Source organism: Dermacentor albipictus, chromosome 9 (assembly GCF_038994185.2).
Source record: "Dermacentor albipictus isolate Rhodes 1998 colony chromosome 9, USDA_Dalb.pri_finalv2, whole genome shotgun sequence".
Lineage (NCBI taxonomy): Eukaryota > Metazoa > Arthropoda > Arachnida > Ixodida > Ixodidae > Dermacentor > Dermacentor albipictus.
This window is the reverse complement of record NC_091829.1, coordinates 21,550,502-21,575,159: the sequence shown is the minus strand read 5'-3', so window position 1 is coordinate 21,575,159 and position 24,658 is coordinate 21,550,502. Positions and strand designations below refer to the sequence as shown.

General features: G+C 47.4%; 1 protein-coding gene across 7 annotated transcripts in view; it reads left to right on the top strand.

Moving 5' to 3' along the window:
- dop (microtubule-associated serine/threonine (MAST) protein kinase dop) overlaps nt 1-24,658 on the top strand; it is a 288,167-nt gene that overhangs the window by 134,176 nt on the left and 129,333 nt on the right. Inside the window, exon 1 of one of the 7 annotated variants that reach the window (XM_070525728.1) lies at nt 14,127-14,156. The exons of the other annotated variants lie outside the window; for them this stretch is intronic. The gene's annotated coding sequence lies outside the window, so the exon portion shown is untranslated. Of the gene's footprint in view, nt 1-14,126; nt 14,157-24,658 lie in introns of those variants that run through there. 7 annotated transcript variants of the gene reach the window in all.

Here is a 24,658-nt window from a genome sequence, read left to right as displayed (position 1 = left end):
TATATATATATATATATATATATATATAAAGTATCGCGGAAGAAGACGCCCTGTATACTTTGTAGCTAGGAGAGTAAGTCTGTCAAATGGGTCAACAGTATCCTAACAGTCAGTTTAAAGACGGTCTAATGGAATAGACCGTGCGTTCAAGAAGACAGCTCCTGAAGAATGCAAAGCCCCAGTCTAGTTTACAAGATAACCTCTGAACAATCTAAGGGTAATCTAAGTTCATTTTCGCAGGGGTGGGGCTGCGAAGTAAACACGCACGAATGCGACGAAGCTACCCCCTAAATTAAAAGAGAGAGAGAGAGAGAGAGAGAGAGAGAGAGAGAGAGCGGACCGTGAGTGAATGCGCGAGGGGCCGTGCGAGTGGAGCGCAGATAACTCGCGAAGCGTGAGCTGCTCTCGTCCCCCCTGCACGTCCCAGTTGTCCGCGCATTTGGGCAGCCTGCGCCGTTTTCGCGTGGCATAATACGTGCTACAGCGCCAAGTAAGTTCTTTAGCTCCGAGTATGATTATTCGCGTTCCTGCGTGCGTGTCTGTGCTCGTGTCTGTGTGTCTGTATGCGTGTCTGTGCGTGTCTGTGTGCGTGCGCGTGAGCAAGTGGCTGGCGCCGAACGAGCCTGCAATTTGCGGGACGCCGGCGGCGCCCGAAAACGCAGGCGTGGCCCACCCCGTCGCGAGCCTCCTCGGCCTCGGGCGGTGCTTGGTTCATAAATCTCCCGCGAGACCGGCGAGTGTTTCCGCGAGAGTGCGCGCTATGCACCTGCTCTCTCGCGTAAAATTTTGTTGAAATTACTTTAAGCGAAACTCTAAATCACTGAGATCGTTCAGCTATAGCACTGCGATGATGGGCTGCAGTTTTCCATGCAGGGTTTGCCTATAATCTTTCTGCTTGTGCGTTCATACGTTCGTTGCGGCTTTGTTTACTGTACCCTTTATCGCATTGGCTTAAAGTTCGAAGCAGTCCTATTTTCCCAAACACAGGAGGAAGTTAGACCCTGTGCGCATGCGCGATCGCCCTACTTGCAATACAGTATTTTTTGTAGAAAATGATCGGTTCGTTTTGAAGCTAGGAGGGGGAAGGGTAAAGTTGAGGCAAATCTGTGTGCTAAGCATCGTTCGCACGCTGAATGAAACGCTGTGCTTGCATCTTCCCTACACATTGGCGCTATAGATTTCTGGAGCTCTAGAGATTCTTGTGGGTTCTCCATGGCTTAATTGGACTGGAGATGTCGGCTATTCAGAGTGATCGGTGCTGCCGCTTTGGACAACGAGACCGTACATCGCCGTCGACATCGTCATCATAATCGTCGTCGTTATCATAGTTATCGGTCACCATTTTCATCATTTTTATCTCTGCCATGTGAACGTCTCAGCCCGGCCGTGCAGGGCGCGCCAAATGTAACCACGCCTGTATTACCGCGCAGCCGTATGAATAATTAGTAGCTCATTGTGTATTACAGGTATGTCTTAGGTTGTGTTGTACTACGGTACGGTCCACTCCTTAAAGGGAACATCCGGTTCAAACTTAATAAGTGACTGCAGCTGAGAGAGAGAGAGAGAGGAAGTAGGAAAGGCATGGAGGTTAACCAGACTGAGTCCAGTTTGCTACCCTACACGTAGGGAGGGGAATGGGGAGTGAAAGAGAGAGAGAGGAAACATGAGTCTATACCGCACCTTCACATGCACTAACTTAGGTGCAGGATGTCTGTAGTCTGGCACTCAAGTCTGTTGCCTTCAGGTAGTGAAGAAGCGCCCGAACTGCTTTCTGGGCTAATGAACTGAGATTCCCAATATCTTTGCCTCTGTAAATGGCCTATCATCCAGTCTATTCAAGGCACACTGGAGAGTTTTACATTGGTTATCGAAGCGAGAACAGTGGCACAGAAGATGACTGATGGTCTCTTCACACTTGCAATTAGCGCACATTGGTGAGTCCGCCATTCCAATACGATAACTGTGGGAGTTGGTGAATGCTACTCCTACCCACAGCCGACAAAATATTACACGAAGATGCGCAGGCCGTACTCGTACCCACAGATGTCTCTTCTGCGCTTCACCCGAAGATATTCTCTTGTGAGGAAATTGAACAAGTGTTGCTCCTATGTTCGATTTATTGCTCCCTGAGGAGTTTCCTTCAACAGCGCACTTTACCCGACTCGCCGAGTGCAAACTAAACTTGATTATAAGATATCGAAACGCGCCGACGTGCGAGGTGGCTACGTGTATTACAACCGCAACAGATCGATGCTTGTTTGTCGCCGTGCACTGGCAGGTCTCACGAATGGCACAAGTTTGCGCGACTGTGCTATGTACTTTAATCTGTGCACCATAGCCTGCTTACTTGCTGTGCGCAATGTACGCATGTCGTCGAGGAACTTATCCGTCACATCTCACGATACAGGGAAGCTCGAGGTCTCCTAAAGAATGGTCCATATATCCCTCTCTTAGATCCATTATTCTTTAGTTTCCTTTTTTTCAGCTCGCTTCATAACGAATTTTTGAGCAACCTGCCACCTCTTCTTTTTAAAAAGGTTCACTTCGATTTTTTCCCTCCTGCAGGTTAGGCTTTCGGCAATTCAACGCATTGCTCATTTGCATTGCGGCGAAGCTCTTTTTTCTTATTGGCGAATTGCGGCGAAGCATTCGATACGCATCCATCACGCGCGTTCTCCTTCGGGGTCGTTTTCATCTGTCCACGTCTCATCGCACGGGCCGCGCCCGGCTTTGCGTTGGAAGAGCATTTCGTTTCCGAAACCCGCTGGCTGCGTTGTCGAATGTATGCGCGCTCGGGTTCAAACACGGCTCCATGAATAAAAGAAAGACAAAGTGGTGTCGTAAGGAACTAGAAGAATGGACGGGAAAATTATTGGGTGGGAAAGGAAAGAAGGAAGCACGCAGGGCAATCCGGGGAATAACAAACGAGCGAAATCTCCTCGCGAGCTGCAACAAAATCGCCTCCGACGAGCCGCTGCGGTGCTCCGTCCATATTTCACGAGCGACGCGGATTGCAGTACACGTCCGGAGAAGATTTGACAGGCTCTCGACGGACGACTCGTTCTCGTCGGAGGTCGGTAACGCCCTCTCCCACCCCGCCTTGCTTCCCGCGTCGTATTCGAAGCGAGATGGAATGAAAGATAAATGCGGGCGCCGAGAGGTGGTATTTGGGGTGTACGTCTAACCCTTCGGGCGAGCGTCCGCTCACATCTTTGTGTGTGTGTGTGCGTGCGTGCGTGCGTGCGTGCGTGTGCGTGCGTGCGCGTGTGTGTGTGTGTGTGTGTGTGTGTGTGTGTGTGTGTGTGTGTGTGTGTGTGTGTGTGTGTGTGTGTGTGTGTGTGTGTGTTTGTGTGCCAAGTCCACTAGGCTTGCAGTGAAGCTGGATAACAAGCAAGATTAAGAACCGCTCACCCGCGACCCATCGTCTTGCGACATACATGTCCATCACTCGCTGCAGGCCTCTGATCCTGGGCCAGTACGTATGCGCCCCCTGTGTTTGCGGGAGCGTTAACGCGTCTACATGTTGAGCGCCTGTAGAAAAGGTCATGGGTTGCAACAACAGATTGAATGTGGTCAGCTGGAAGGGCATGCAAACTAAAGCACGCATCGCTTGGTTTCTCTTTTTTTTTGTTTGTTATTAACGCTGAAATTGGCTCAGACGAAGCTTGTTAGTATGAACGGTCAGGCAAGTGTGCACAGGGGCGATTTCGCGACGATCGAAAGCGGCAACCACATGGAGCGTATTATCCGCGTATTTCAAGCGTTTTTCGTGCGTTTATATTTTAAACATTTTTCTGTTAACACTTGTATCACGCCGCACAGTAGCCTATAAACTTCACGACGACGGCTCACTTTTGTTTCGTCTTGTTTTGACACCGAGCGGCGACACAAACTATACCGCACAATATGGTAAATGCATTGAGAACCTGTAGATATTCTCTAGACATTCTTGTGACATTCCTTTGATGTCTCATATACATCCTCGAGACTGTTTCACGTTTTGCCTTTCCATAACATGAATGTGCCGTCCTGCAGACAATACTTTATAAACATAAAGGTGTCTATGGTTTATCCTTAGGTAATGTATAGGGTCTGTGTCATCGTTTACGTGTATGTTCGTTCAATTTACTGCGTAAACGTAGTATTGTATGAGAGATATAGTTCATGCACAGCATGCATGAACTCTATCCACCGTAATCCACTGCTGGCACTTACTAACTTACTTATTAGCTTACTTATTATCTAGGGGCTACTGCGAAAGCACTAAAAAGAACCCATTGGGGGACTACATCGGGGACTACATTTGGAAACTATCACGATTCACTTTTGTTTCCTAATGTAGGCGCCGCCGAGGTAGATGTTCCTGGATCCACTTCGCAACACGCAATGGATACAAGCCAACGCTCGCGTCCTTTTACATACAAGTGGCAAACTCTCTCTCGTGACGTCATGAACCACTAGTCGCACCACGCCACAGGCGCCCCCCCCCCTCTTTTGTGACGTCACGAGCCGCTGGTCGCGCCGTGCGAACTAGGCGCTCCTTCGTCTCGCCGATAACACCTCCTGGTGTGGAGTAGAGATACCGCCTCTGGCTCTCACTGCAAAGCTTCCTCGGGAGCTCGAATCCGCCTGCGGGCAAACGCATTCCGGATTTTGTTTTCAAATCTCTTAATTCACTATACCTGGATATGTCTGTATAACCACTTTCCATACCCCCTCGTTACGACTTTTTTCTATACCCTACGTCGATCTTAGCATAGTATACTTGCATTTTAGCGTTCCTACCATTAAATGTACTACCGCCACCGGACACCGGAGAAGCGCCCAATGAGCCGAGTAGTGCCTTCACAGAAAAAAAAAAAAAAAAAAGAGAGAGAGAGAGAGAGAGAGAGAGAGAGAGAGAGAGAGAGAGAGAGAGAGAGAGAGAGAGAGATAACTACTGTCTTACAAGGCGGCGACGGCGTATGTGCGCAATCTGTACAAGAGCATTGCGCCAGCAGCTCTCCCTCGAGATGCGTTAAGAAAGAGGAAGGGAAATAATCTTTCCGTTACGGGTTCTTGGCAGCGACTCATCGAAATCAGAGAAGGCTGCGATTCTGCTGCGTAAGTTGCTACCGTCTGTCCTCCTGTAACTGAATATTCCCTGCCGTATATATCTTGCTACTCCTCGTTTTCCTTTCTTTCTTTCTTTCTTTCTTTCTTTCTTTCTTTCTTTCTTTCTTTCTTTCTTTCTTTCTTTCTTTCTTTCTTTCTTTCTTTCTTTCTTTCTTTCTTTCATTCTTTCTTTCTTTTTTTTCTTTCTTTCTTATCACAGGGTGCTGATAATATTTGCCGAGCGCAGACACTCTCTGACTACTCGCGTAATCTAATTTAACGTGCTCAGGCAGCGCTCTAGTTTACCGTAATCTCCTCTGAGAGAAGTAATCTAATGTAGGTGTCGCATAACCTACTGTTTCTTTTCTGCTTTCGTGTTCTTGTTTCCTCCGGCCTCCGTCTGTTTGGCACTTACATTGATCGACCCTACTGGACCCTCGTTGACCACGGTTAGTGCAGTTGGGAGACGTTTCTTCCTGCTTTTTTTTATTGTGATTATTCCCGTCTTCGTCTTACGACACGTGGCATAAAAGAGTTAATGCAGCGGCCGAAGCTGATTGGTCGGTCCTGAATACACGCCGCCTACTGACCTATGAGAGCTCGCGTACAAGTGCCGCATTTTCTCTGGTCCGACAGAACTCCTTTTACGCGATATTTATTAGTAGCATTATTGGAGATAGCGGTAAAGGACGTCATGAAAGGGAGAACGAATTATTGGAGTGCGGCGTTCAACGCAGCACATTGTTAAGTCTTTCTTATCGGAGATAGACGAATCTGTACACTTGAGCCCAGAGTGAGCCCAAACATCTCCACCTCCTCATTATGGTCAACGTCTCTCAGTGTGTTCAAGCTGGGCACCAATCGACTGATGTCACAGTCCTTGCCTTGCAAACAACTGTAGCGGACGGCCCATAACCAGCGTCATCCGAAGGATGAAAAAGGTAGAACTTCCATTGTCTAGGTATCGATCTTTGGCTATACCTTTCTGGGTACATGCACATTAAATGAAATCTATCTGGTTGTACCAAGTTGTTATCTTTCTGGGTACACTTCGGTTTATCTAAGTTTATCCCGGTATACCTAGGTATACCTTACAGCAAGTTTTCTGCGAGCCGTCAGGTATGGGGCTGGGGGGAGGTAGGGAGGAGGAGGGGAATAGGAAGGTTGCGAAATTTGCGAAAGTGCGCGGTGCGTGTATAGGCATGGGCCTCCTTGCGGGCCAATTACTCGCTCGTGTGCGCTACACGAATATCGGACGGGTGCACCGAGCCTTCGTGGGTCCCGAGGGGGGGTTTCCGCGTGACTGCGCTTCCCGCAAAAAAGCGACCCCCCCCCCCATCCCCCGAAGGAATGAGATCCACGCGTGCTCTGTGTATGCGCGCAGCGAACAACTTCGTCGTCTGTATCAATTCGGCTGAATCGGCAAAAAGCTCGGCTGGCCGGAGCGAACGGCGCTGCGTGCGTGCGCTCTGGAGCTTCCATTTGTCAAGACCTGCTGCCGCTGTTCTCTCGGCGTTGCGTCATTTTACCTTTTCTTTACTCAGTTTTCTCGTTTTTGGTCCCGTTTATAAGAGGAGCTCTGCACAACAGCATCCGATCGTCTGCTAGTCTCGACTTGCCGTGCAACGTCGTCTGTTCCGTTCTCTCCCCCCCCCCCCCTTTCTTTTTTTCTTGTCGTCTGTTTCCTTTGCGCATTATCTCGTGAAAACCGAAGAATGTTGCAATTGAAACAAGGTATACCTGCGAGGAATGCTTCTGGCGCACTGACTTCACAAGCAGTCACGCACACGCTCACGCAGATGCGCGCACGCTTGCTACGCGCGTAAACACTCACGACGCATGCGCGTGCTCGGACAGGCACGTAGTGTGCATGGAAGCACAGATTCACCGACGAACACACCTATGCACTGTGACACGCCTGCCGCATGCGCGCTGAAACACACACACACACACACACACACACACACACACACACACACACACACACACACACACACACACACACACACACACACACACACACACACACACACACACACACACACACACACACACACACACACACACACACACACACACACACACACACACACACACACACACACACACACACACACACACACACACACACACACACACACACACACACACACACACACACACACACACACACACACACACACACACACACACACACACACACACACACACACACACACACACACACACACACACACACACACACACACACACACACACACACACACACACACACACACACACACACACACACACACACACACACACACACACACACACACACACACACACACACACACACACACACACACACACACACACACACACACACACACACACACACACACACACACACACACACACACACACACACACACACACACACACACACACACACACACACACACACACACACACACACACACACACACACACACACACACACACACACACACACACACACACACACACACACACACACACACACACACACACACACACACACACACACACACACACACACACACACACACACACACGAGAGCATCGCAAAGAAACGCATGCCAGAAGACGCACACGCTTCGCGCTAGAACCCACGAACACATATACACAGCAGGTGTGCGGACACTGCGCACTGGAACCCGCAGACACACACGGGCACGTATTTATGCAAGCTTAGAGACAGGCACAGGCGCGCAAGCTTTGCACCTTTGCCGAGCCGCGCTGGGACTGTTGCTTTTCGCTGCCGCTGTGTTCCCATGATCCTCGTTCCGGTGGTTATGCGCGCTTCCTCTGGGAAAAAAAAGGAACTTGAAAAACAACAACAAGAAAAAAGAAAACCGAAGCCGGCGAAATGTACTTTTCCGCTGTTCCAACTCTCTGTGGCGCCGGGGGCGACCGCTGCTCATCTCCAAGGACGAGAGGAGAACGCGTGCTGCTGGAAAGCTTGCGCGAACCCCTGTTTGCGTATTTATTCTCGCAATCTTTTCCTTTCTTTTTCGTTTTCTTTCGTTTCTCTCGAGACTGTTTCACTCGAAATTGGAAAGTAAATCGAATGGTAATGGGGAACAGGTAGGGTCATTTGGTTCGTATTTTTCGGCGTCTGCACTAGCGATGGTGATCAGAAAAAAAAACGAAAACAAAGTAGAAAGGGTGGTTCGTATTTGACCATTTTATTTGAAAACAAAGTAAGCGCACGCTGGTATGAGCTACGCGCCCGCTGAATTATCTTCTTTGTGAACTTTATCTCTCCGTCTTCTTCGTTATGCTTTCGTTTGCGCTATGCACACAATTGCTTAAATGTTTTCGGGATACGTAGACGTCATTACGTTATGAAGTTTTAGTGTAAAAGGCAGGAAAGCTAGCCAGATGCAAAGTTTCGGTTTGTTGCCCTGTACCCTCTTTCTCCACCCATGTACTGCCCAGTACTTGGGGAAGTACAGGGAATGTTACACGTTGCGCTTCATTATCCCAAGAGCCAATGGAAACGCATCACTACATGTATGTGTCATCAGAGTCCGGCTGATCGCAAGGAGCGCAGTAATGCTTTCACGATCTTCCCTTGGGATGATAAGTCACGCCTATAGACGTTGGTCATTTTCAACATGAGCAGAGCGGCTAGTGAGGGTCTCTGCACACAATAATGCGCTTGACACTGCCACGCAGTGTCAGTCATAGTTGCCTCTTCACCACAGTTACACATCCCCAGGACTGCGCGTTGGGCACTGACGGACACCGACACTAGAGCTCCGGATAAATTTCGACCACCTGGGGTTCTCAAACGTGCGCCAGAATCCCAGGTTTTTTTTTTTCATTTCGCAACCCCCTTCCTTCGAAACTTGTCCGGGACTCGATGATGCCGAACCCACGACCTCGTGCAGAGCAGGATGACGCCATAGCTACTGTGCCAATTCTGCGGGCGCCACAGACAAGTCGAAGGAACCAGCCTCGACTTGGAAGTATTTCTCCGCCTTCGCCGGACCTGGCAGTCATCTTAGACCACGTTCAAATTCTGACGTAGAAAGCCGAGAAGACATCTTCGAGAAGGCAGCGTCGAAGCATATATGCAGTGATATAGGCTGATTTAGTGTCTAACGAGCATACGTCGCATGCGAGTGCCACGGTGTATATGTGCGGGTTGAGGTTGCAAGACAAATCAGCGCGTTTAACCAGACTGACGATTGCGCTGAAGGCCGCTATACGTGGGCGATGCGCGTAACGTTAAGCGAGAGTGCTGTTTAGGTGACGTGATGCACCGCCTTGGGACAACCGCACGTTTAGAAAAGCAACGTACGCGAGTAGTCAGACTGCGGAATTCTATCCTTGGTGGGCGTCTGCAACGACGCAGACTAAGTAACACCAGGGCCTCTAATGAAATTGGGGAGTGAATTATTACCTCCATGGTTCTTTTTTTAGCGAGTTACAAGAAAATTTCGGTGCATCTTAGCGTCGGCGATTAGACGTTAGCGGGGTGGGCGATGTCCAGGCGTATCCGTATTCCGATCCGCAAACGGACAGAGAGAAGCCCTCTTCTCTACAAGAGTGCAAAGTTGGGCTTGTTGGCTGATCAGCATTTCGAAAACAAAAGCAACAAAACAAAGAGCGCTAGCTTCTCGATCACAGGCTGTGTTGAAGATCAATCAGTGTGTTGTTTCTTCTTCCTGCGGTCATGTAGCTTGCGACGTTTCCTTGTTTACGGGTCCAGGGTCTCATCTTCTTCGTCAAATTAGACAGCTTTGCTGGCTAAATTGAATTGGAACTCACCGTTGCGAGCAGGGCGTCGTCTTGCGTGCCTATTTAGCTATTGTTGGCGTTCGTTCCGCTAGTCTTAAACACGAAAGCAATGCAGCCCGGCCAGCGTGTTGCTGTTCTCGTCCGCTGCTGTCTTGGCGCCGCGTTCTCTGTACAGTACTCATTTATGCATGGCCTTTCCGCGCCGGCCCATCTTTATTCTTTACTTCTTTCTTTGTTTACTGCTGATCGCCTCACTGAGATGACACACCCCGTGACCTTTCGCAAGGTCCGTTACGTCAGGTCGATTTGCGCTGACCGGATGATGTTTACGCTGTCTTGTTTTCTATGCCCTCAAGCGTGTGTTCACGTTGCCTTGGTAAAGCCGGGCGCTGTTGTGAGAGCTAGACCTTGTGTCCACTAATCAGGAGTGATGTACATACATACATACATACACAAATACATGCATACATACATGCATGCATACATACATACATACATACATACATACATACATACATACATACATACATACATACATACATACATACATACATACATACATACATACATACACAAATACATGCATACACAAATACATGCATACATACATACATGCATACATACATACATACATACATACATACATACATACATACATACATACATACATACATACATACATACATACATACATACATACATACATACATACATACATACATACATACATACATACATACATACATACATACATTCGCGATCGCAACTCTGGGGGCCAAAAGTGCCGCGATATTTTTTGTTTCGCATGCAGCCCGAGCATTCCGGCGGAAATCAAGAGCGCACGCGTGCGCGCGCGTGTTTTTACACTGCAATGAATTAAACCAGTTCCATGCCGCGGAGCTGCGCTTCAATATATTTTAACTTCTTGCTGGTGCCGTGGTCCCCAAACTTCTGATCGTGACTGTAAATACGTGCGTGCGTACGGACGTAAGTACGTACAACGTACGTTCATACATGATGGGATACGTGTATGAATACATACACGAATTCTATCGCTGTCGCGCTCATTCCTCACCATTCTTCTGTTTACCCGTAAGAGTGTATATATGTGCTATTTAGCAGACATTCTAAACATATTTTATGTGCACGCATACGTAGGTGTGCGCATGTATATGTGTGTGTGTGTGTGTGTGTGTGTGTGTGTGTGTGTGTGTGTGTGCGTGCGTGCGTGCGTGCGTGCGTGTGTGTGTGTGTGTGTGTGTGTGTGTGTGTGTGTGTGTGTGTGTGTGTGTGTGTGTGTGTGTGTGTGTGTGTGTGTCATACGGCGTCTACGGCGCTCCGCTACGGCGTAGAGCGCCGTAGCGGAGGCCTCCGGGCCCTGCACCTGAAGGTAGCCAGCGACGTCTAACGGTATCTGCTTGGCACGTTTGAGCCCAGCAGTTACCGTTAGACGTCGCTGGCTGGCTCCCGAGCGCCCCGGCAGCCGCCGTCCCTGCGCTCTACACAAGAATGACACCGACTGTACGTATGTGTGTTTAGACATTGTCCTAATGCTTACGGATCCACTGGCTTGGGCGCGAAATTCAAAGTAGGCATTGTTTTAGTTTCACCTTCGTTTTCTTCTCCAATGAGCACGATCTATAACTCGAAAAAAACGCAACTCGAGTTTCAAAAGAATACCATGTCAGCTTAAACTTAATTATGGGTTTTCTTGAGTGCCGCTGTAAAAAAAGCAAGCGTAAGAAACGTACTCAAAACTATCCCAGATCTTCCAACTACCGCGTTTCTCATAGAACTGTAGTAGTTGTGGAGCGTTAAGCCGCTTGAACCTGCTTATCACTTTCTCACAACACCTTACCGCTTTCCTTAGAACAGGGCACAAGTGCACTCTGACGGTGTACTCTGACAGTTTGGCCTACTTACGCTCGTATTAATTCTACGTTTTTCGCCTTCTATCCGGCTCGCGCGCGCATCCTGCGGATCTAACTTCCCCTCAGCACTTGCGTGCAATGCGGCGAAAGCCGCGCGTCGCGTCCTTTAATATTTGATGGGCTCTGAGGAAGGGCGTCCGTCGACGAGTTGCGAGAGAGACCGGTATCCCGTCTCTCTCAATCGGGATGCCGTTCCTGCCCCACAAATCCTCCCGGGATCACTCCGGTCGCACCCGGAGGGATTAGCGGCAGACACCGGGCGTGACGGGAGTCGAAGCAGGTTGTCGTTCTGGCTGGCCCGTGGTTCTGCCAGCACTGCATCGAGTTGGCGAGGTGCAGTGCATCCTGCGTCTGCACTGTACCTCCCTCGAGGCAAGGCAGGCGTTGGTAAGGTAAGGCCTGCCTTGCCTCCCTCGAGGCAAGGCAGGCCTCACCGTTTCGGCAGGGGCTCGACGTCCACCGGGCTCTGTTCTGTGGCTGCTCTCTCTTTACGCGCACGTCGTGTCTGCGGTGTAGGAGGGCCCATTAATCATCGCCACTCTCGCCTCCAGTGTTTGGTTTTGCAGTCTTTCGCTTCCACCAAAACCTTCGTCGTCGCCTCCCCCCCCCCCCCTTCTTTTTTTCTTGTAGAGCGGCTAGTTTTGCATGGGAAGGTGGTGGTTTCCCGTGGGTGAGATTCTCGCGAATTTTCGCGTCATTTATCTCCTTCATGCTCTTGCATTTAGTGGCTGCTCTCTGCCTTTGCGGGATGTTAGCGAGGTGGCGACGATGGCTTTGCTTTCGTGTGTGAAGAGTCATCGTCGCCACACTTTCTTTCTTTGTCGCGGTCTTTTGCACTGATGCGCCAGGAGGTTACTTCTGATGTTCACACTTTCCTACTTTTCTTTCCTTACTTTGGGGGGGCGGGGGGGGGGGGGCGGATGTAGGCTAACGTATCGTCATTGCGGTGTCGATGGAATGTTATAGAGCATATGTGCTGATGTTTCTGCACGCATCAACCCTATAAAGACGAGAAATAAAAATACCTGAAGGGAGTTTTTTTTTTCCTGCATTCCCTTCTTCCTAACGAGTAGTCACGCGTTGTGGCCCTGTCGGTGGCAATTGTCGACCGAATATCTCCTTATTTTTCTCTCGGTCCATTGTATGTGTGTTGTCTCATATGAAATAATAATAATAATAATAATAATAATAATAATAATAATAGCAGAAAATTTGTCAATGACTATGCGTACATAGCATGTGGAAATGGCGCAGAAACGATGGGGCCTTATAATGCCCCATGGTTTCAAACAAATAACATGGTTACGACCAAGGACATGTCATGGCTACAAACCAAGAACATGGGGCATATCTTGTTGACATGTCGCACTATCTATCCAGATGTCAGTGAGGTCGCAGGAGCCGTGCCCAGGTCGCCCTGTGCTTTAAGGATAACAGTGCGAATCTTAATGGATCGGCGTTGGAGAATCGTAACACACGGCCAGAATATCGGCGGTGCAAGGGCGCGGCCCGGGGAACAGACGGAACATGTTTTAGGGTGATATACATTTCTATCAGCTTCGATAATTTGGGTAACGCGAAGCGCCACTCTCGAGCGGTGATAATAAGAGTGGTAGAACGGTAGAAAAAAGAAAGAAAAAAAATTGGTGTCATCCGCAGCTGCAGTTTCGAGGGGAATGTTCTAATATTCATCCATACATCTTGCAAACGACGCGCCTCGCCCGCCGACATTCTGTAGGGTTCTACATTTCGGTTGGCGTCTCGTGTAAAGCCTATCGTGATAGATTGATGAGCACCCTTGTTCACCCTATGCCCCACCTTTCGTTTTAGAGGTCACCATAGGTCAAGTATATACATATATACAGACCGGGCACACAGGTCGCAGCGCAATGGGTCCCGGCCTGAATAATTGAACGAGCCACGCGCGTTCCGCGCCCTTTCACATTTCGCGGCCTCAGGCGGGACGTCGTGCCTTGCGGGCGACGGAACAAACACCGCACACGCGTGCTTGGAGCGATTAACATTTGCCGCGAGATTTTTTTTTTATAATGTACTTCCTTAGAGAAGGGATATTAGTGTCTAATTTGCTTAAGCGGCTTCCCGGGCGCGGTAGCGGCGCACCCTCCTGTTTTGTGACGTTTTGTTTGCCGCAATCGTATACCGCAATGGCGGGGGCTCGGTTCCCGCCGCTAGGTCAGAAGTGCGACGCACGGTGGCGCGCCGTTCGCTCGTGCGCTAAGTGGGCGCATTCGCGGTGGGAAACCATTCGCGAAGGGGGCGGGCTTTTATCGTTGGCCTCCGGTTCGCCAACCGCGAAAAGTGGTCGTGCCTGGACTACAGAATGGCATCGTACCGGTAGTATGTCTTGCTCTGTTGTCTCTGTGTGCTCGCTTAGGCTGTTTACGTGGGCGTCAATGTGCCCGTGTAACGTCGTATGCCTAACGCGTGCGCGTTTGTGTGTGTGTGTGTGTGTGTCGATGTGCGCGTGTGTGTGTGTGTGTGTGTGTGTGTGTGTGTGTGTGTGTGTGTGTGTGTGTGTGTGTGTGTGTGTGTGTGTGTGTGTGTGTGCCTGCTTGAAATCCGTGACGTCACAGTGACGGTATCAGCGTGAGCTTTGGCGCTAGGTGGAAGACCAATTTGCATTTAATTTCTCCAACACTATAATCTGCCGCTTTCCTCAAAATGAATAATAATAGTGCCTTCAGAAAATATTTTACTAGTCTAAATTAAATTAATGTCTATCTTCAGTGGTCCCTTTTTAGGTTTCAGTGGCGTAGATTTCGCGTCCAGTAATTTGAAAGTCGGATCATGGGAGTACGACCGTGCTGTCATACTTTGATTAACCCTCAGTTTCACAGCATATGTATCCGCAGAAGTGGTTGTACATAGCTCTTGATTCTGTCTTGTCATTAAGCTATAATGCAATGGCACTGCTGCTTGTACGGCAGCAAAAGCCTCCCAATACCGTCTGGAAGATGAGCGTGCTGTTGAATCGTGCCTTACGTGCCTTTTGGACTTCGTACAGTGATGTCGTCGCCGTCTGCATCATCATAAGTGGCCATATACACAGCGCTTCTTCACAACTCGGTACCAAATATCTAAACACTCGTATTCAGAGTTTGGTCTCCTGTTATGGTCTGTCAAGCGCTGTCAAAAAACATCAGATATATCGTATATGGAGGCCGCCAGACAGAGCGCGGATTTCCCGGATGGACTTCTGCTTTGAGTAAAGGAGTTTTGTTCCCTTTCTTCCACCCGTTTCTTTCTTTCTTTCTTTCTTTCTTTCTTTCTTTCTTTCTTTCTTTCTTTCTTTCTTTCTTTCTTTCTTTCTTTCTTTCTTTCTTTCTTTCTTTCTTTCTTATTTAAGAACACGTATCTCATTTTCGCACTCAAGGTGCAGTCGAGGCTTGAGTTTAAGCCGAGAAGCGAAAGGCTTAGTTCCTTTCAACGTCTGCTAATCTTCTGCCCTTTTTCTCGTTGCCGTTTGTGCATGTGCGTGCGTCGTCTGCTTTAGAAAAGGCCAAGCACAAGTGCCCGTAAGCCACGTGGGTTGACCTACACTTGCATTATGTATCCACATAGCCGTCTCTTTTTGTGTGTGCTACTAATTCCTTAGAAAACTTCGGGAAGGAAATGTCTGCAGGCCGTGCGCAGAAGCTTTCTGTTATTGTGTGTCGGCTTTGCATAGGCATTTCATTGATCCCAAGTACCGAGGAATTTCGTGGCGAGCTTTCATCCTCTCTATTTACATGAGGAAACAAATGGATAAAAGAATAATAGAAAGGTCACACACACTCTGGCGAGCGTCAATATTTTGGCAATCGTCGGTACGCTTGCAGAAACTCATTGTCGTCTGCTGCGAACTCGCTTCGTTTGCCGCTGTACCGGGATTCATCGCGTTTAATCGTGAAAGAGGCCGTGATTTAAATGCAGCGCTTCGGGCCGTTTCCCTGCGGCGCCGTCTGAATGCAGTTCTTTTGTCGTCAAAAGCAAATGGAACTCCGGTTATTCAAACGGCGCTTATGATACGGCTTTTCTCTTTGTCAACAGATGCCACTGTCCATTGCTCAACGCCTGCTTCGGGTCGTTTCTGTTGTTCTTGTATTGTAGTTGTCTTTTTTTTCCCGGTGGCTAGATCGTATGCAGAACGTGAATTTCTCCTGGCGCCCGCCTTTGTATCTCACGGGGGCGCCATAATTAGCGCGAAAGTCGGGCGATATATTTCTTTGTTGCTGTTGCTTCTTTTATCTGCGTGGAAGACGCATTTAAAAAAAAAAAAGCATATTGTGGGTGGATCCCAAGTGAGCGACATTATTCATGTGCTCTCATTTATAGGCTGCTTATGGGAAGCCAGCAGTCGTACGAATACGTGCTAACTATATGCTTTGTCTGCGCACTCAGATGCAGCCGTTCATAAACAAAAGAAAACCATGTTCCCCCTCCCCGTCCGTTCGTTCGTTCGTTCAGTTGTTCACTGTCATTCTAATTTTATTTCGCTTTAATGCATATGAGAACACAAAGCAATCTTGAGTACGTCTCCGCGGCGGTACGTGACAACAGTTTCTTTCAGACTTATATAGAAGTTTAGTAAAGAATCATTGCCCAGATAGAATAACCATAATGTTTAATTCAGGTACTTGTGCGTGAATTTCCGTGCCTGAACGTTTGAATGGCCCGTACTAAAATGTTGTTTTAAAAAAAAGAACGCTTGTGACGAGTGCTCGCGCAGCAATGTCTATGCAGTTGCATTGCGGCAAAGCAACACATGAATAACGAGTAACACAACCGCAATAACACGCGCACACGTTCGTTCTTTCGTTCGTTCACTCACTCACTCACTCACTCACTCACTCACTCACTCACTCACTCACTCACTCACTCACTCACTCACTCACTCACTCACTCACTCACTCACTCACTCACCGACTCACCCCACTCATTCACTCACTCAATCACCCACTCACCACACTCATTCACTCACTCGCCCCACTCACTCACCCCACTCAATCACTCACTCGCCCCACTCGTTCACCCACCCACTCACTCACCCCACTCACTCACCCCACTCACTCACTCTACCCACTCACACACTAACTCACCCCACTCACTCACTCACTCACTCACTCACTCACTCACTCACTCACTCACTCACTCACTCACTCACTCACTCACTCACTCACTCACTCACTCACTCACTCACTCACTCACTCATTCAATCATTTCGTCACTCAGTTCGCTCAGTCACTGTCAGTACTGCGTTGCACTCGTTCACGACCTCACTAAATCGAGTGTGCCCACGTGGAGACCAGAGAATGAGGGAGGCCCTTGGTCGTCCTTGCAGTGTTGCGCGCTTTATAGTTTTATTCCTCCATACACCGGGCCGACATCGGCAAACCGTAGCGCTGGACCTCTTCTCTCACGCGTTCCCTCTCTCCACCTGCGCCACCGCATCGAAATGAGCCGGCTGCTTCATTAGTATTCCGATTGTAAGCGCAGCCACGTTGCCCCCGGGGTTCGTTTAACTTCCGCGGAGCCACGTTTCATATCTACTTTAGACGGCGCCTAGCTAATTTAGTCGGTTGAGCCACCGTGTAAATGAAAGAGCGAAAACATGTTCGTTCCTCTTTATTTCATTTTTTTGTGTGTATATGTTTGTTTGATAAAAGACTCGGTCCTTTAGTTTGCATGTCGCAGTACATGTCATTGCTTCTTGTTTTTTTTTCTCTCTCTCTCTCTCTCTTTCCTTTTATTGGAAGAAACTGGCGACCTCGGAGAACGTTGATTATGCGAAAGACAAAATATGCGTTGCTCAGGAACGGCATCGCGAAAGGAAATTAGACGGAGAAATGAGGAAGTTGTAAGGAAAAGAAAAATAACAATTAAAAAAAACGATGCCGTAATGTCCGCGGTGCACTTGCTAACTTGAAACTCCGTCTCGTGATCATCGAAACCGCCCGTTCTGTTTTGCTGTAAATGCGTATCTTCAGCGGCGTTCAGGCGGAAATGGCGAGGCTTCGTGGTTTCTCTTTGTCGGAACCAACAACAACAACAACAACAACAACAACAACAACAACAACAACAACAACAACAATAATAATAATAATAATAATAATAATAATAATAATAATAATAATAATAATAATAACTCAGTCGCCACTTGAGGCGCAAACGTCTAACGTCGGCAACAGCTTTGCTGTACATCCACTCTCACAGGGGCTGGATTCGAGGCGGATTTTCTTTCTTTCTTTTTCTTTTTTTTTGAGGGGAGGGGAAGAGTGTTTTGCTTTTCTTTCTCGCTTTTTTTTCTTGTATGCTTTGGACATACCGCACACAAGAGATTTAAACTAGGGGACTCAAACACCGCGGACACTAAGTATAACTTGCTATCGCATGTAAAATTTTGCACAACTACACACTTGGGAGACTTATATGACGCACAAGAGGCTTCATACAAAAAAAAAAAAAGAAACAGCTTCAAGAACCGGGGCAAACGCCAAGACTAGCTTTCTCTCGCAAGCAAAGGTAACACCATTACTCGTTCTGGATAAGCTCTGCAGCATACCGTATCAAAAAATATCTGGCTTAAGCTTTATTCCTGCTAGTTTTTTTTTATTATTATTATTACGCTCACGCCTAGGACTCCGTTCATCCTGCTGATAACTTCGATCGACGCAAACATAAATTTGACGCTGCTCTCATTTTTTTTTTTTTACCTTCTTCGATTCCTCCGCGCGGACGTGCTTAATTATTTACTGTGAGTTCCGACTATATAGCTTTGGTCTTCTGCGTGTTATGTCTCGCAGGGAAGAAGTTTGGGCGTGTTGGTGGGATAAATGTCTGGCGCTGGGAGCTTCCTTTTTTTTTTCTGGGTATATACTGTCTTCATGTTAAATAACTATGGTTAAAGTTTAGCATCTGAAATATAGAGGGCGCCATCGGCGCTCTGAAGCTCATTACTATTTTGCTACATCAGTTTGCGTCCTTTCATACTGACAAACAGCCCTTTCATACGTTTTGTTTTGATGTGCAAGTTACCATTTAATCAGATTACCTTTCTTGGCTTCTTCTCGGTCTAACGTAATTTTTCGCCTGTTGCATTACCGAACTTAATGCCTGCAGTGCGCAGCCGAGATAATTCAGTTATCTGGTTTTACGTGCGAAAACCACTTTCTGATTATGAGGCACGCCGTAGTGGAGGACTCCGGAAATTTCGACCACCTGGAGTTCTTTAACGTGCACCTACATCTAAGTACACGGGTGTTTTCGCATTTCGCCCCCATCGAAATGCGGCCTCCGTGGCCGCGATTCGATCCCGCGGCCTCGTGCTCAGCAGCCCAACACTCGCTGGTACACGCTTCTTGAGTTTCATTTATGTGTGGGAGATTCCCATCTTATACGCGGACAACATTCTGGGCACTAATATTCTATCTGCGGTTGTGGGAAGTTTCACTCTAGACTTCGCACCGTAGGACGTCTAAAAGCACGCGGTGGATGTCGAACAAGTTCAGTGTTCATCCGGTTAGTCGATGCCTGTGCTGAACTTCCGATTAAGCATTTCCCAAATTACGCCATTTATCCGAGGAAAACGAAACTTTGTCGCCAACGCGAAAATCCGATAATACTGTTTTGTGCGGGTACACGATTGCAACAGACGAGCGATTATTTTTTTGTTTGTTCATTTTTCGTTTTTTGTTCACGGGGAAGACAGCATGCAGGTGCGACCTCAGTCGCTCATATTCGAAATGCCTCTGGTAGCTAATAATTATGAAGCAAATAACGGCTAGCTTACCTAAGTACACGTCATGATTTGAAGTGCGAGTTATCTTCGCTTCTCCGCATAATCCAGCTCACGCTTCGTTGACGCGGCACCTGCCGCGTTTAAGAATAAAATAAAAATTTTGCCAGTTGGGCCTGTAAAGGAAATACCCCCCCCCCCCCGCCCGCTCCCCAATTCTAGTACACTCTACCACGGGGATGATGAGTAGGCAGTGCTTGCGTTTGTCTAATCTTCGGGCTTGCCGCTTCAGACTTTCTCGCGCGGCGTTATTCATTACGCTTCGTCTTTCTAAATTTCCAAGTAATCAAACATTTCTGAACCCATGGATGACGGCAATGCTTGCGCGCGCATGCATAATCATTGCGAAATTTGTCGAAAATTATTCATTTTCAAAACCGTAATGCCGTTTCAGTCCAGGAGCTCGAAGTATAGCGCAAATCCATTTACTCTCCCTCGTCCCCACGATGGCTGAACCCACGTACACTTGCAGATCCCCTAGATACTAGCGCCATAGTTCCTTCTGGTGAGTTTTCTTGGAAGCTCTACGGCCAAGGTGCTGTACACCCCTGCGCAGTATAGCTATCTGGCGTTGCTTATGGTTACCTGGGGTTGTTTGTCATCGTGAGTGTATCTTCCATAGAGCAGTGTAAGAGGGAACAGCAAGCTCTCTTCGTCCGAACAACTCAAGTCCATGTTGGGGTGTCTGAGGCCGAGTGAAATGTAATCATGAAACTTATCGAAGAAGAAGCTGGTGACGGCTGTGTTGGGATTTAATTTACGTCTGCTGCTATAGTTTGATATTTGCGCGAGTCTCTTCCTTATTTCGAGAAGACCGGATAGGCCGGTTTAACACTTCTAGAAATCTGCCGCGCTTCGTGAGAGTAAATAAACGTGCAGGAGTGGTGCGGCTTCCAGTTTGTGTATTTAAGGCCTTGTCCGGGTGATGTTGCAACTTCCGCTCCGTGTTATACTTTATATATATATATATATATATATATATATATATATATATATATATATATATATATATATATATATATATATATATATATATATTATATATATATAATATATATAATATATATATTATATATTATATAATATATTATATTATATTATATATTATATATATTATATATAATATAATATTATAATTATATATAATAAATTATATATAAAATAAATTATATATAATAAATAAATAAATAAATAAATAAATTATATATAATAATATATAATAAATTATAATATTATATATTATATATTATATATTATATATTATATTATATTATTATTATATTATATTATATATATAATATATTGATATTTGCGCGAGTCTCTTCCTTATTTCGAGAAGACCGGATAGGCCGGTTTAACACTTCTAGAAATCTGCCGCGCTTCGTGAGAGTAAATAAACGTGCAGGAGTGGTGCGGCTTCCAGTTTGTGTATTTAAGGCCTTGTCCGGGTGATGTTGCAACTTCCGCTCCGTGTTATACTTTATATATATATATATATATATATATATATATATTTCTTGGGGGGTTCACACGCGCAAACACACTTATTTGCAAAACACTTCGAGCGCAAAGAGAGAGAGAGAGAGAGAAAGAAAGAGGGAGAGAAAGAGGGAGAGAAAGAGGGAAACTGAAGGGACGAAAAGGTGTGTCAACTGTTCTGGCTCCAAAGAAACCTGTCACCTACTCTGGCGGCATTGATAACCTGCGGCGGTCATTCTGAAAGACAGACTTGCCTCTCCTTACCCCTCCCTCCCCCTCCCCTCTAGCTTCTCGTTTCGCTACGAGTTTTTTCCCATTTCCGATGCACTTTCCCTTTCAGCGCTCACCACCAGCTGTCGAAAAAGGGGCCCGCGCTCCATTATGGGGGCTCGAAATTACTCGGTGCCTCTAGGGCGTCGTCTTCACCCGACATCGACGTTGCGGGAGGAAAACAAGCAAAGGCGGAGGGAGCCGATGTGCGACGCGAAGTGTCCGGCCCTCGCGCGCTAGGCCTGTACGATAGCTTTCCAAACTGCTATACTCTCGTTTCAGGGTCGGTTCGTATGGGGCGACGGCTCCCGTTTCAGCATATCTTATTTTGTTATAGCGCAAGCTTGACAAGGACAAAAGAAGGCACATCTGACACGCACAGCCTACGTGTGGTTCCCAGTATACATCTTTTGTTTATTTTTCCAAAAATGTTACACGTGGTGTATGACGGGTCGAGGGTGTATATATAGCGACGAGAACGAGAAATAAACCTGTTGTTGAAAGTAGCGCTGTGTGTGTCAGATGTGCCTTCTTTTGTCCTTGTCAAGCTTGCGCTATAACAAAATAAGATATGCCGTACCAACAAGCCCCTATTGCTATCCCGTTTCAGAGCCATTGCGAACGACGATAGCCCATTAGCAGACGGACTGCGTGAGGTCGGAGATGGGTGACGCTTTTTCGTTGCTCTCCGTCGTCGGGGTAGTTGTTGTAGTTGTTGTTTTCCTCTCTTGCCATCGTCATCGGTGTCGTTGTTGCCTGGTAATCTCTGTTGTCGTGTGTCGTCGTTGCCGTCGTCATCCCCGTTGCGACTGTTGTTGTAATCGCGTCTTCGTCGCTGTTGTCGGTGGTGCGAGACGTATGAATGGGCAAACTCGAAAAGTGGATGTCACAGCTCTGGACTCGCTTCTGGGTTACCCAGACGTTCGCCGTATTCTTCGCTCCTTGACAACGACGACTTTCTTCCTTACTTGGGAGGCTGACTTGTAGTGCCGTCTACCACGGTCTTCTTCGACTTTCATACCTCCGTCTGCTTTTTTTTTTTTTTACATTGCAATCTTGCGTCCTTTGTGTTTGCTTACTTACTACAGAATGACAAGCAGGGCCTCAAATACTGCCCGTATCCTTTCTCTTCATTAAAATCTACTCCTCCTCCTACATGTGTTGTAAGAGAAACCTAACCGCGTTACATGACGTTACCGCCGCTAACAACATAACCTCGTCGATAACCTCGTCGATGTCTTTCTTCTTGCAAAGTTGTGCAACTGCGGCGAGCTGTAACTGAGACTCAACTTAAACGCGCCTGACATGTTTAACTATTCTTAACAGGAGTGCAGGTAAAGGTGCAGGATTCACTGAATTTAGTGGTAATTTAGTATATATATATATATATATATATATATATATATATATATATATATATATATATATATATATATATATATATATATATATATATATATATGGTATATGTAGGGTTGGTTCGTAGCAGCTGGTGCAGTCATAGTGCACTCACTATCCTCCTCCAGGATCTTCGCCATTCAATATCGCAAGCCACTTTTGTTTCCCAGTCTAACCTCGAGTCCCCTTTCGAATGGCGGCGTTCTCTGCCTCCTCTATCCACTTGTTTCCTTGAAGTTATACTACACAGCACCATGTGTTTGCAGTACAGCAAAAACTGTGCATCGTGTCAGGGACCCGGAAGAAAGAACTAGCTGAACCAGCGTGGCCTCCTAGCGTTGTTGGCTTCTGGTCGCGCTGAGGGCTCGCAGAAGTCTTCGTGGTAGTGTTAGTATTGCACACTAGGCAAGCCCTCCTTTTCAGCCTCTATGGAACAAGCAGCCGGCTATCATCGGTGATTGGCGGACACGAACCCTGTGGCTTTCGCCTCGGTGCACAGAGTTGGGAAGGCGAAGCATGCGGCTTTGACCCCCCCCCCCCTTTTTTTTTTCTTTGTGCTACGTCGCAGCCGACGGAAACGTGACCGGAACATTTACTGCGTTCCTGCCAGCTCCCAACCGCCTCAGCCCTCCTACCGCCCGCCTCCTATAGCACGGTCCTTATAAGAGAGCTGGTTCGGACGGAGTCGTTTCTTTTGCACCGACTGAGCAGGGCGGCCCTGAATAATACAGTTCTCTCGGAAGATGCGCGCACAATTCGCTGGGTCGCATTACTTCCTGAGGCCGGCTGCAAAGAACCTACATACGTACGCGGTGAGAGCAGGAGCAGTGAACTCTCCGGTTAAACGAATCTCGCTTAAACTGAACAGCTGCCCAGGCGCTGTGACATCCGCACCACTAAGTCCGTTCGATTTCGGGCAGCGTTCGGGTCGCGTTCTTATTGTCAGAGGAGGAGGAGGAGGAGTAGATTTTAATGAAGAGAAAGGAGGAGAGGTCGGCCTGGAGAGCGTGCCTCTAGCCTGCTACTCCTCACTGGGGAATGGGGAAGTGGGAAATACAGGGAAAGGTAGGTGGTGGATGATTATGATATGGTAGAATGATATGATATGATATGATATGATATGATATGGTATCTCATTGTCAGAGGAAAGCGAGAAAAAAACCTACCCTTGTGTGTACTGAGCAACCGGCGCGCGTTAGAGAAACACTGGTTGCTTTTTCACATGCTACCCTCTCTCATGGTCAGTGTAATGGCGTTGTGCCGTCAAACCCCATGAATCAGTCAATCAGCTGCCGGATAAGTGAGAAAGTAGGCACTGAATTTCGTTGGCCGCCCGGAACACTTTCGTATGTGAACATCAGTTGCGCGAAACGGACGGAAATGCTAAGGCCCTCGCCGGATGTCACAACGCGTACAAAACAGTGCTTGTCCTGTAATCGTGTGGATTGATACCGTGAATGAGTTAAGAAAGCATTCCATTGGTCCCCGCCCGAGTAGATTTGATGTTGGTGTTCGGCTCGCGCAGAACATAATCACCCGTGTTCCCTTCTGCGTCGCGATCGAAGCAATGAAATTCGCCATAGCGAAAATAACTTATACTATCTACGGTGGATGGCATCGTCAGACTTACTGCCGACGTTGAATTTACAATTAAGATGGTGTTTAGAAAGACTCGTTACAGTACACAGTGAGAGTACTGAAAAACCCGGAAAAGAAAATGGAGTTGGAATGCCTCACTTTTTTTTTTTGACCGTGACCATTGTGCAGCATTAATAGGTAACCTATCACGCGTACATCTCGGCTCGCTAAGCCGCGAGAACTGAAGCGGTATTAAGTGTATATTTTCCTCTAGCTCACTAATGCTTACAACGTACAGCTTCTTAACGTAAGTGAATTCATTAATACGTTTATGTCTTTC